The sequence below is a fragment of the Octopus sinensis genome, linkage group LG6 (genome assembly GCF_006345805.1).
Source record: "Octopus sinensis linkage group LG6, ASM634580v1, whole genome shotgun sequence".
Classification (NCBI taxonomy): domain Eukaryota; kingdom Metazoa; phylum Mollusca; class Cephalopoda; order Octopoda; family Octopodidae; genus Octopus; species Octopus sinensis.
The window spans coordinates 77,776,996-77,782,087 of NC_043002.1; the positions used below are offsets into that span (position 1 = coordinate 77,776,996).

A 5,092-nucleotide genomic window follows, 5' to 3' on the forward strand; every position below is an offset into this window, starting at 1 on the left:
CTCAGTAATCTTTTTGGTGAAGAAGTGAGTTGGACAAAACTGCTCTTTATTGTGCATCCTGCCGTGATGTGGCCTCATCTGAGATTTCAGATACATATATTCAAATGTATAAGTGGATGGATGGATGGATAGAAAAACAGACAGAGATAGATAGATAGATAGATAGATAGATAGATAGATAGATAGATAGATAGATAGATAGATAGATAGATAGATAGATATATGGGCACAAGCATAGTTCAGTAAAGATCTTTACTTCTCAGTCACATGGTTTCAGGTTCAATTTCACTGCATGGCACTTTGGGCAAAGCCTTGAGAGTAGATTTGGTAGACAGAAACTGAAAAAAGGTTATCATGTGTGTATATATGAATATATATATTCATATATACATGCAGGATAACCTCTTTTACTCTCTTTTATTTGTTTCAGTCATTTGACTGCAGCCTTGCTGGAGCACCACCTTTAATCGAACAAATTGACCCCAGAACTTATTCTTTGTAAACTTAGTACTTATTCTATCGGCTTCTTTTGCTAAGCCACTAAGTTACAGGGATGTAAACCCACCAGCATCGGTTGTCAAGAGATAGTAAGGGGACAAACACAGACACCTAAACATATACATACATACACATACACTCATATATATAAATATATATATATATATATATATGTATCTTGTGGTACCAGTGCCGGTGGCACACAAGAAAACCATCCGAACGTGGCCATAGCCAGTACTGGCCTCCGTGCTGTGGGCACGCAACAAACACCATCCGATCGTGGCCGTTCGCCAGCCTCATCTGGCACCTGTGTCGGTGGCACATAAAAACACCATCCGAAGACCCGGCAAGACTAGTCAGGCCATAACCCGTGGCCCCTACCTGGGACGTAGTCAGTCCACCTGTGCATACCTTCCTTCTTGTGACACTTGTGAAGACCTGTTGAGGCAAGTGAAAATCAAATCAAATCAAAACAAATCAAAATAGATGAACATCAATGGAATTTGTATCTTTGTGGTACCAGTGCCGGTGGCACACAAGAAAATCATCCGAACGTGGCCGTAGCCAGTACCGCATAGACTGGCCTCCGTGCTTTGGGGACGTAACAAACACCATCCGATCGTGGCCGTCCGCCAGCCTCATCTGGCACCTGTGTCGGTGGCACATAAAAACACCATCCGAGCGTGGCCGTCTGCCAGCCTCATCTGGCACCTGTGTCGGTGGCACATAAAAACACACCATCCGAGCGTGGCCGTTCGCCAGCCTCGTCTGGCACCTGTGTCGGTGGCACATAAAATCACCCACTACACTCTCGGAGTGGTTGGCGTTAGGAAGGGCATCCAGCTGTAGAAACACTGCCAGATCTGACTGGCCTGGTGCAGCCTTCGGGCTCCCCAGACCCCAGTTGAACCGTCCAACCCATGCTAGCATGGAAAACGGACGCTAAATGATGATGATGATGATGATGATGATATATATATATATATATATATATATATATATATATATATACAACAGGCTTCTTTCAGTTTCCGTCTACCATATACATTCACAAGGCTTTGGTCAGCCTGGGACCATGTAGTTAGTAAGCAAGCTACTTACCATACAGTCACTTCTGTGCCTTTTAAAGCAGTGAGATGCTTGCAGCACCTAGGTTTCCCAAGCAGTCACCCATCTAAGTACTCACCAGGTTTGACATTGCTTAACTTCGGTGATCAGATGAGAGCCAGTGTATTCAAAATGATATGGCCATAAGCCATATATGAAATATATGTGTGTGCACGCACATGTGTGCATGCGTGCATATGTGTGTGCGTACGGGTACACATGTGTGTGTGTGTGTGTGTATGAGTGTGTCTGTGTCTCCTTGTCTTCACATTGCATGATGGCTGTAAAACAAATGCCACCCTTGTACAAGCAATATTATTCATTCCCAAAGGGGAAATATTTCTTTGCTTTGAGACAGGTGAGGGTTAGTGATAGGAAGAGCATTTAATCACAGAAAACCCTGCCAAAGCCTTGTGGAGCTTTAGATGTTTTCACTCAATAAACACTCATAATGCCTGATCTGGGAATCGAAACCGCAATCCTACGACCGCGAGTCCGCTGCCCTAACCACTGGGGCATTGTGCTTCCACATATACATATATAAGGGAATAAGAAATTATGTAATGAACTTCATTAGCTTACAGCTGCTTCTGCTATAAGATACAGTGCACTCATAGCCTCATCAGAGCTTCAAAAATGAAGTGCAATTTCATAAATACAGAAAACATCACCAAAACATAGTATCAAGTTTGAAGGGGAAAAGCCACTCCCAGGAATATGTAGATTTAGATCATTTAGATAATTTGTGTATATATGTCTACAAAGATGGGCATATAAATAACTACACACATATGGAAGATATAAACAGATTATGTATATTAATAGAGATTGTAGATAGAGTGACCATAAAGAACCCAGATAGAAAGAAGGAAATGGAGACATGTAAAAGATGATGAAAACCAAAATCTAGGGAGGAAGAAAGAGATAGAGAGAAATCCAAGTTTTTTTAGAAGTTTAGAAGGCTTTTCTAATGCTTTTCTCTGAAGTATATGTATAATGAGTTTTAACACTGGGTTAAACAAAATATTGATATCAAATTTTGGCACAAGGCCAGAAATTTCAGAGGAGGGGTAAGTTAATTATATCAACCTCAGTGTTTAACTGGCACTTATTTTATCAACGCTGAAAGAATAAAAGGCAAAGGTAACCTCAGCAGAATTTGAACTCATAACATGAAGTCAGATGAAACACTGCTTAGCATTTTGCCCAGCATCTGAATTATTCTGCCAGCTTGCAACCTTTGCCTAAGCAAAGTACATACATACATATGTACGTACATTCCAGGCAAGATTCTTGCCAGTGCCTCCAGAGTGGAAGCAATATTATCAATAATACCCAAAATTGTGCTCAATCTCCAGGCTGATAACTGAAGAGGTGTTAGTGACCTTAGATGTTTTCCATTCATTCAGGTATTTAGTATATGTTCATATGTTTATTTACTACACATTTTATATATATATATATATATATATATATATATATATACACGCAAAAAAGTGTGAAATATAATTATTTAATAAAATTAATAAATTTCACCTAGTAGATTTTTCGGTATGGAAAAGACCATATTTGGTAAGAATTATATTAATTATAATAAAGGGTTAATTGCAACAAGTTGCTCAAAACCACATACCGAAAATATTAGAAATAGCAGCCAAATAGATCACTATTTCTCCTACTAATAAAAAGTCTCCACAAACAAATAGAATTTGTAACCCATATATGGTAAGGAGAAAGAAAATAATGAAATCCCAGCCTTTTGGATTAATTATATTTTTATTAGTAGGAGAAATAGTGATCTATTTGGCTACTATTTCTAAAATTTTCGGTATGTGGTTTTGAGCAACTTGTTGTAATTAACCCTTTATTATAATTATATATATATATATTTATATGTAGGCGTAGGAGTGACTGTGTGGTAAGTAGCTTACTTACCAACTACATAGTTCCGGGTTCAGTCCCACTGCATGGCACCTTGGGCAAGTGTCTTCTACTATAGCCTCCGGTCAACCAAAGCCTTGTAAGTGGATTTGGTAGACGGAAACTGAAAGAAGCCTGTTGTATATATGTATGTGTGTGTATGTGTGTTTGTGTCTGTATTTGTCCCCCCAACATCGCTTGACAACCGATGCTGGTGTGTTTATGTCCCTGTAACTTAGCGGTTCAGCAAAAGAGACTGATAGAATAAGTACTAGGCTTACAAAGAATAAGTCCTGGGGTCGATTTACTCAACTAAAGACGGTCTTCCAGCATGGCCACAGTCAAATGACTGAAATAAGTAAAAGATTAAAGAGTATATATATGAATATGTCATATTTGCCATTTGTTGTCTTATTTAGAAAACAAATACACACACACACACACACACACACACACACACACACACACACACACACACACACACACACACATACATACATACATACATGTATATGTATATATACTAGCATTTCCATTGACTGAACAACAAAGGTAGGATTTGCTTTTATTTTGTAGCATTATTTGTCAGAATGAAACAGAACTTGATTTCTCATCATTTGGTGGAAAATAAACAATAGCTATAACAATTGTAACAGCAAATGATATTTACAATAAAATAAAATATCCATATTTCTCTGGTTTATTCAAAACTAAGAGGTCAACTACTAAATGATAACATCTTGCTTATATAATTGTTCCAGAATGGGAGTTACTTGTAATGTTTATACAACTATAGTCAGAAGTCTGTTCAATTAGAAGGAAGGGTTGGTGCCACTGATCTATAGCTATGTTTTTTTTCATAAAAGTGTAGTATAATTAAGTATTAATTAGCTCACATGACTCTACCATGATGTAAAGCATTAATTGTTTGATATTAATAATTAATAGAGTAAAAAATAAAACAAAATATTTAATTAGCTGCTACAAATTTTTAATTAGCTCGTACAGATCTTCTTTTTAATTAAAGCATACAGAGTTTGCAGATTTTTTAATGTTAACCAAACCAAACAGAAAGTATGTAGACTAATTACTAGTGCTAATTAATTATGGCATGCAATGTAGTTAAAATGATAATTTCTTATAATACTGGAATGAAATTCACCAACTTAGAGGTGGAGATATTTAGAATTACAGTTACTCTGATATTTATTTTATCAATCACCAACTGAAGAAACATAGCGCTGACAGAACAGTATTTATCCCTCAATCCTCACAGAAGGTTGAGAAACAAAACTAAATCAAAGAAAACATCTGAGCCCATTTCTGCTATTCCCTCAATATTGGCCACTTTTTATGATTTGGCACAAAATCCTATATCCTCGTCTACATCATTATCATCATCGTCATCATTTTTATATCTGCTTCTTCATAAGTTTACATAGGTTCCACTGACCTTTTTTAGGACAGTGCTCTACTGCCAGATGCTTTGTTGAACAACAATCCATACTTGTTTTCAGGTAAGATACTATATTGCAAAGGTTTTTTCTATATCAACCTGTCAAATAAG

At 37.2% G+C, this 5,092-nt stretch overlaps 1 pseudogene; it reads right to left on the reverse strand.

Moving 5' to 3' along the window:
• Nucleotides 1–1,635: 1,635 nt before the first annotated feature.
• On the reverse strand, nt 1,636–1,754 carry LOC115213627 (annotated as a pseudogene).
• Nucleotides 1,755–5,092: the final 3,338 nt, after the last annotated feature.